Source organism: Lepisma saccharinum, chromosome 18 (genome assembly GCF_977018435.1).
Source record: "Lepisma saccharinum chromosome 18, izLepSacc3.1, whole genome shotgun sequence".
In the NCBI taxonomy this organism is placed as follows: Eukaryota; Metazoa; Arthropoda; class Insecta; order Zygentoma; family Lepismatidae; genus Lepisma; species Lepisma saccharinum.
The window spans coordinates 24,749,989-24,759,381 of NC_139246.1; the positions used below are offsets into that span (position 1 = coordinate 24,749,989).

General features: G+C 34.5%; 2 pseudogenes; one reads left to right on the forward strand and one right to left on the reverse strand.

Annotated features, from left to right (window-relative positions):
• Nucleotides 1-293: 293 nt before the first annotated feature.
• On the forward strand, nucleotides 294-2,262 carry LOC146002478 (tubulin beta-4B chain pseudogene; annotated as a pseudogene).
• A 4,426-nt stretch (nucleotides 2,263-6,688) lies between these two features.
• On the reverse strand, nucleotides 6,689-8,724 carry LOC146002479 (tubulin beta-4B chain pseudogene; annotated as a pseudogene).
• Between the last annotated feature and the right edge of the window lie 669 nt (nucleotides 8,725-9,393).

A 9,393-nucleotide genomic window follows, 5' to 3' on the forward strand; every position in this document is an offset into this window, starting at 1 on the left:
TGTCGTTTTAAGCAAATTTGTGAAGGTTCCCGTCCAACCTACATTATAAGAAAATAGTCGAATACAAGAACAGTTTGATGGATCCAACTGTATAATTCTACCTTGATATTAGGTTAGATATTTAATCAATATGAAAATAACATTTCTTGTATTTATTATCTTCAAAGAGATTCAAATTCATTTCAAAGTGCTTTGATGGCGATAATATTCTAATACTTAGTGATAATTTGGGATTTTTTTCCTTAAGTGGCAGGCAACACTGCTATTATAAACAAAAAGCTATCGCCATTCTGTTAAAGTTAGAAATTTCTCAAACAAGAAGCAAATTTAAATTGCTTTATCCTTTGTTCTCTTCTTCCTGAGATAAACACAAGAAAAATGAGGGAAATAGTTCACCTTCAAGCAGGCCAGTGTGGAAATAACATAGGAGGCAAATTCTGGGAAGTGATATCCGACGAACATGGAATAGATCCAACTGGAACTTATCACGGTGATTCCGATTTACAGCTGGAGAGGATCAATGTCTACTTCACGGAGGCAACAGGCGGAAAATATGTTCCTAGAGCAGTTCTTATCGACCTGGAGCCTGGCACTATGGATGCTATAAGATCAGGACCTTTTGGACAAATTTTTCGCCCCGACAATTTTGTCTTCGGACAAAGTGGTGCTGGAAATAACTGGGCGAAAGGGCACTATACGGAAGGAGTGGAGATCATCGATTCTGTTCTGGATGTGATGCGAAAAGAAGCTGAAAGTTGCGACTGTCTTCAAGGATTTCAGTTGGTTCACTCGCTTGGTGGAGGAACAGGTTCAGGTCTGGGAACATTACTTCTCAACAAGATAGGTGAGGAATACCCGGATAGGGTCAAGTGCAATTTCTGCATAGTTCCGTCTCCTAAAGTATCTGATACTGTAGTAGAACCATACAATGCTACTCTAGCCTGCCATAACCTGGTGACAGGAGTTGATATGGCATTTTGTATAGATAACGAAGCATTATATGATATATGCTTCAGGACATTGAAACTCACAACTCCAACGTACGGTGATCTCAATCATTTGATTTCTGCAGTGCTGTCTGGAGTTACTACGTGCCTCAGATTTCCAGGCCAACTGAACTCAGACCTTAGGAAACTGGCGGTGAATTTGATACCAGAACCGCGACTTCATTTCTTCATGTCAGGTTTTGCTCCACTTACATCTCGTGGAAGTCAACAGTACCGTGCAATAACGGTACCTGAAATAGTCCAACAGCTGTTTGATGCTAAAAATATGATGGCTGCTTGTGATCCACGACATGGAAAATACTTGACTGCGGCTGTATATTATCGAGGGAGAATGTCCACGAAGGAAGTTGACGAACAAATGTTGAACATCAAAACCAAGAACAGCAGCTACTTTGTGGAATGGATCCCGAACAACATGAAGACTGCCATCTGCGACATTCCACCTCGGGGTTTGAAAATGGCAGGAATTTTAACAGGAAACAATACCGCGATAGTCGAATGCTTCAAGAGAGTTGTGGAACAGTTCATGGCAATGTTTAGAAGGAAAGCCTTTCTTCACTGGTACACTGGAGAGGGTATGGACGAGATGGAGTTTACCGAAGCTGAAGCAGATGTTAACGATCTCGTTAGCGAATACATAACGAAGCAAGAAATGACGTTAGAAGAGGAAGGAGAAGGCGGGGAAGAAGAAGGTGAAGAGGAAGGATAAAGTGCTTTCATCATTCTTTTTATTCTATTTCCTTCAGTGTCTTATGAACTTAGCACGTGCTATTAAGTCACTTTGCAAATATTGCAATCGATAATGGAAGTATTATTTTAAAGGTGATGATGATTATCACGTTCTTTTATATCTGTCTGCTTTTTTCTTCTGCAATTAAAATGCAATTTCGGCATACATCATTATCCGCAATTCGTCCACATTTGTATAACTGCGCTGCCTTACATACAAGGTAATTCCAATCATAGGAAAATTATATGTTTTTATTTCGTATGTATGATGGAACATATTTTCACAATTTTTGCTTGGTATAATAATTTAAATTGGTCCGTTTGGTTTTTATACAAGGGGAAAAAGCAGACCTTTTAAATCATTATTTATTTACTGTGTTTTTGTACTGGCATTGCACGCATACATACTATATTATCTAGAACTAAGGTGCAAAAGCGCCGTACTCAAAAGTTTATTTCTTTATATGTATGTAAGGGTGTCATATAAGCACTCTGTTTTTGTAAATAAAATCAGATTTATTCTTAACTGTTTCTCCTTGAAGAATTCATGAGATGGTGATTTGAGAAAAAATATTGACGGCAGCACTACTTATGTTCAATATGGTATGACAGTTTTAAAATCATTTAAAAGTAAATTAGTTTCTTGTAGTTTGTAATCATGTGATACTCAGTGGGGATACTTTGCACAGGGTTTCGGATTCTACCTCAAACAATAGGTCCAATGCTGATTAGCCTATCTGAGCATGAAATGGACTTTACACAAATTTATAAAATTGATATCCAATTGAATCTGACACCATCATAGGTTCTGTTATCAGAGTTAACTCCAGAGTAACAAGTTATAGCTTTAGAAAAGATGTCACGTGTACCATTGTTATATAGATCGTGATAAAAGTTGGGGTATTACGAATTGACATAAATGTCTGTGTGTTAGAAGTTTTTAATAGTTACAAATGCTTATCTATTGTCTTCCTTTTATCATCACTGTGATTAATCAGAACGTTTAATATGGACTCAAAGTAGCATAATAATGAAAAGATCTACTTATCTGCCTTTATATTTGATCAAAAATTAGATAATGCATTCAATACATAATTTTGCTGAATTATGTAAAAGAAACAACTTCATACTTATAAAAACAAAATAAGCAAGGATTGATACAAATAATTATATGGTAAATATCTAAGAACATTATTGGAGTGAAGTGAAAAGAAAAATTTAGCACCAAAGCTACCAGAAATCACATATTATACAAAATGTTAGGAGGGTCCCTGATCTATTCCAACCTAACCAATAGTAACATAACATGGACGTACATGCCACACCAAGAATGACAATTATGGGTGGTTGCTTTTCAAATGTAACTCTGTTACAGTTACTTTATTCTAAATTAAAAATAATTGTATTTATTACTATTGAAACGTGCAGGCAAGTAGCTATTAGCCAATAATTTTCGTTACTCATTAATTTAAAGTGAACTGAGTGAACAATTACTCATTTCAAAAAGCAGTGTTCGGAAAGTTAGTATTATTAATTTTATTAACTGACTTACAGTTACTTGGCTCAAAAAGTAACCGAGTAACAATCACTCATTTCAAAAAGTAAGTCAGTTACAGTTACTAATACTTAAAAGTAACTGCAAATTACTTTTACAGTTTCTTTCTGCTGTACATTTTCTTGCAAACAAATGCACTCATACATTTAAAAGTAGCAGTAGAATTTCTCAAAACGTAACTGTTACTTGTAACTTCATTACAAGAAACTAATTACTTCCAAACACTGTCAAAACGTAGATAATTGAGTTACAGCAACTTCTACTGGTAATTGCGTTATAAGTAACTCGTTACTTCCTTGCAGTTACTCGTTTCGAAAAGCAAGGTTCGGAAAGTTACTTTTTAACAGTAACTGAGTTATACAGTTACTTGGTTCAAGAAGTTAGCGTTGGTAAGGACACTGGGTAAAATGTGAATATTAGGTAGTATGAAGATAGATGGGTGATTTCACAACGTAACGTAGAGATAATTAAAATTTGGTACCCATATAATAAGTTCGAGTTTGCTCACCCCAACAAAATACAAATGTAAACCTACACTTGTTCTATACAGATTAAATTCCAAAGAAAACTGCCCGAATCTGAAAGGATTGTTTCTCTGCGAGGAACTGATTACATATTAGTTTTAATTGTAATGAATTAATTCAACATTAACAGTGATTAAATTATGGCATGAAATATCGTATAGCATTCACTTTCCTGGGGATCCTGTCCCTTCCTTGTCTCCTTTTTCTAGACACCCACGTTTGTGTCTAGAAAACTCCGAAGATTGGAATTCGAAACTTACGCAAGGAAATATCCATTTCTTCATGCACCTTATATTTACACAATGGCAAACTTCAAGGATATGTCTTTATTATCTTAAATCAACTCCACTTTTAATACCACAAACACAACAGCAATTCCTCTTTGTACTTAAAAACTACAATAAGAAAAGGCAGTGATTAATATTGAATAAAAATCTGTATATTCCAATAAATAACCACACGGCCAATTTGTTCGATTTCCTAACTTTATTTTCATATTTTATTTGCTACGTCGATACTAATCTTGATTTAGATATAGTTGATATTGGTCATTCCATGCCTAATCAAGCTTATATTTTCTAACTCATTCGAAATTTGACATACTGAAAAGGCCAACTGAATTTGGAAACTATTGCAAGTTGCAGATCCATAGCTTTTGTAATTCCAAGATTACAAGGGTGCACAATTGCGATTTCGACCAACTTTTTTACCATCTTGATAATTTTAAATTGCAATATTTCGGCAATCTGGGCACCTATAGAAGTGACTCAGACGCCGTTGTCTTGAAGAGCTCTTTCACACGAGATATAACATGCCAATGTCAGGGGTGATAATTTGTGAAGGTTGTCTTAATGAAATTGGGGTAGCCATTTTCTCAAAAAACTGTTCTTTTCATTTTTCTTCTAAAAATTATATGCCATGCATGCACTATTACTCATGTAATAAGAATGTACAACATTTGATAATGGAATCCTAATGCAATTCGGAGTTATGTTAGATTTAGGTTAGGATGCCTCCCCGATGGCGCAGTGGTAACGTCGTCGCCTTGTAAGCAAGGTGTCCCGGGTTCGATTCCCGGTGGAGGCATATAGTGGTTCGGATCCCACTTTAAACTGTAGGTCCAGTACCAATTAGCCATAATGTGCATAAAGTGGACTTAAAACACAAATTTAATCAATTTAATTTAAGTAATACATGATAACCGATTTTGATAGATAAATTTACATAATTCAAATATAAAAGTAAAAATATAAATGCAAATACAATATTGTTAGAATTAATGAACGTGAAGCTGATATTTACATTCGAATTTCTCATAAATATATTGCCGCTTAACTACAGGCTGATTAATAATAAGTAAAATTGTAATATTTTTGGACAACTGAAAGTATAATAACCCTGCCATAATATACAGTACTCATGTACGCGGCCATGTGACTACGATGTTTATAGGTGTTCTAGTTACAACGTTCAGGTATGGTCGATGGTGAAATAATACATATTTGAGTGTCACATGTCCGTATGTACATGTTTAGGTATATTATAGCAGGGGTTAAACTTTCAGTTGGTCCAAAACATTACAATTTCACTTACACTATTATTATCATTGCTGTTACTAATAGCCTTCGGTTAGTCGGCAATATATTTCCAAGAACTGCGAATGTAAATATCAGCTTCACGTTCATTAATTCCAACAATATTGTATATAATTTGCATTTCTGTTAGACTTTTACATTTGAAATATGTGAATTTATCTATCAAAATAGGGTATCGTGCATTACCTAACCTAACCTAAATCTAACATAATTCAGGATCACATTGGCATCCAAATTTCAAATTTTATACTGTTATTGAGTAATAGTGCACACGTGGCACATATTTTGTTGAAAAATAAAAGGCCTGTTTTTAAGGAAATTGCTACCCAAATTTTGATTACATCACCTTCTCAAAATTTTCCCCCTGTCATTGGCATGTAATATTTCAAGTGAAAGTGCTCTTCAAGACCTTCCCAACGGCGTCTGAATCACTTCTATAGTGATTGCCGAAATATAGCCATTGTAAAATTAAGAAGATGGTGAAAAAATTTGTCAAAATCGCACACTTCGCGCCCCTGAAATATCGGAATTACAAATGAATCAAAATATGTGTGGTTGAAAAGTGTGTCTTCATTGGTTGATATCACAGGAATGACTATTAAATAATCTCATCATGTTTCTAATTATTCTTATTTGGTAACAGAATAAATAAGCTTCTTTGCAAACATAATTTTCGTATTCGTAGTACAATAAATTCATTGTGTTGGTTAGGTTGAATGCCCACAAACTTTAGCGTTGAGATCAAATAATAATATTTGAAAATGCAAATTACTTCCCTTGAACTTAAAAATGGTAAGAAAATGTGTATTAAAATGGCTACATTATAATAAGTAATTAATGCAATTTTCAGGTTCGACGCAGCAATTGTCTATTGTTTTGACAAATCTGTGTGAAAACAAATATTACGCACAAAGGTTAGTCGAGATTGAACATTCTTAAACTACTCGATTAGGTTTTATTAGCGTTCCTATTCATTAAACTTTTAATATCAAGACAATTTTAATTGTATAATAGAAACATGCATTCACCTTTCTGAAAGTCTAATACAATTTTAATGCAAAGGTTTCCATGCTGCTTGTTTAATTCAAATTTATTTCAAGCCACTATTATGTACCTTCCGATAGATAAACGAAAATCTAACATTAAGTGTTCCTTGTTAACAGTAACTAATCAGTTACAGAGTAACATCTATATCAGTATCATGTGCAAACTTCAAGTGCAAAATTCATATATTGTTAAGTATGACCAGAAATATTCTAGAAAAGAAAATTACATACATATAATTCAATTAAAAATGTATTACTAAAATTCATAAAAGTATAAAAAGTACATGTTGATGTAAAATATCTTCAGTATGGAATATAAATAAAAATATAAATTTGTACATAATGAAATATTGTTCATCTTCGCAACCGAATGACAACTTTACAATATTAGAATTTCAATAATTGTGTAAATATTAATTTTCCACATTATTTTGTCATAGCTTAGGTGAATTTAAGTTGGGATCAAAGGAACCTAACTTAACTTCACAGTAACATTACCTTAACAAAAACACATGGAATATCAATATAAAAAATAAACCAAACCTTATAGACATTCTTAGAATTTGCACCTTGACAATCTAGCTGTCATTACAATAATTGATATACTTCAAATATATATTTTTTTTCTTTGTTTTTGAATTACATTGTAGATAGTAATAGAATTTGGACCTTGACAATCAAGTTGCCATTACAATAATTGATACATCTAAAATATACATTTTTTTCTTTGTTTTTGAACTACATTTAGGTGAATTGCAAATTCATCGTTGAGATATTTACATCAATATTCAAGCTCCATCGATGCGATTGACAAATGTAAAATTCTAGGACTATCAAAAGATTAATTCCCTAAAAGATCTTCTAAAAAAATTATCCTTCCTCTTCACCTTCTTCTTCCGCTCCACCTTCTTCTTCTTCTAGCGTCATTTCTTGCTTCGCTAAATATTCGCTAACTAGATCATTAACATCTGCTTCAGCTTCGGTAAACTCCATCTCGTCCATACCCTCTCCAGTGTACCAGTGAAGAAAGGCTTTCCTCCTAAACATTGCCATGAACTGTTCCACAACTCTCTTGAAGCATTCGACTATCGCGGTATTGTTTCCTGTTAAAATTCCTGCTATTTTCAGACCCCGAGGTGGAATATCGCAAATAGCTGTCTTCATGTTGTTAGGAATCCATTCCACAAAGTAGCTGCTGTTCTTGGTTTTGATGTTCAACATTTGTTCGTCAACTTCCTTCGTGGACATTCTCCCTCGATAATATACAGCTGCGGTCAAGTATTTTCCATGTCGTGGATCGCAAGCGCACATCATATTTTTAGCATCGAACAGCTGTTGGACTATTTCTGGCACAGTTATTGCACGGTACTGCTGACTTCCGCGTGATGTAAGAGGTGCAAAGCTTGACATGAAGAAATGAAGTCGCGGTTCTGGTATCAAATTCACAGCCAGTTTCCTAAGGTCTGAATTCAGTTGGCCAGGGAATCTGAGGCAGGTTGTAATTCCAGACAGGACAGCGGAAATCAGATGATTCAGATCACCATACGTAGGAGTTGTCAACTTCAATGTCCTGAAGCATATGTCATACAGTGCTTCGTTATCTATACAAAATGCCATATCAACTCCAGTAACGAGGTTATGAGTAGAAAGGCAAGCATTGTATGGTTCGACCACAGTGTCTGATACCTTAGGAGATGGAACAATACAGAAATTGCACTTGACTCTATCCGGGTATTCCTCACCTATCTTGTTGAGAAGTAATGTTCCCAGACCTGAACCTGTTCCTCCACCGAGCGAGTGAACCAACTGAAATCCTTGAAGACAGTCGCAACTTTCAGCTTCTTTCCTCATCACATCCAGTACAGAATCGATGATCTCCACTCCTTCCGTGTAGTGCCCTCTTGCCCAGTTATTTCCAGCTCCGCTTTGGCCGAACACGAAATTATCAGGCCTGAAAACCTGTCCAAAAGGTCCTGATCTTATAGCATCCATGGTTCCAGGTTCAAGATCGATAAGAACTGCTCTAGGAACATATTTTCCACCAGTTGCTTCGGTGAAGTAGACATTGATTCTTTCCAGTTGCAAGTCGGAATCTCCATGATAGGTTCCAGTAGGATCAATTCCATGTTCATCACATATAACTTCCCAAAACTTGCCTCCAATATTATTTCCACACTGGCCTGCTTGAAGGTGAACTATTTCCCTCATTTTTCTTGTTTTCTTATCAGCAAGAAGGGCAACTGGTTAAATCACTTTCGTCTAGTTTGCCGTTTTGTTATATCTCTAAGCAACGCCAGTCATTGATGCCAAGTCTAACAAATAATTTTTCTAAAACAATAATTTCAATTAACCTACTAGTGATCCGTGATTTCTAAAAACAAATTCTTTTATAGTGAATTCGAACTATAGTACATTGTATAGAGTATATTTAACCAGAAAAACCTAGAACACCAGGAAGAGGAAAATAAAATAAAATATTTATCATACCAATAGTAATGATATAAGTAATGGATGGATTACCGAAAGCTTATGAGAAGGCAGATTTGGTTTTTCTAGTTTTATTATGTACCAATTCCGTTAATGTTGGTTCGCTCCTTTAGCGTTATGAGAGGTAGTAATTAACTGAGATTTTTCAATTTTGTGATAACAGAGTAAATCGAAAAAGATATAATTTTGTAAAATCACTGAATCGAAAGTTGCTTTTGTTGGATGACCCGTACGTTCTTGCGTTTACTATTTTAAAAATTTATCGACCTTGTCTGTACAGTAAACATACAACAGAAAATATATACATCGTTCGTTTTGTTTTTAAACATTAACTTCCAGGTTCATTTTTACAACAAATATTCGAAATTTAACGCACATGATAGAAGCTAAGATACAATGAAAGTTTGTAATATTATAGATTGTGTAAAATATATATGAATTTTGCACATT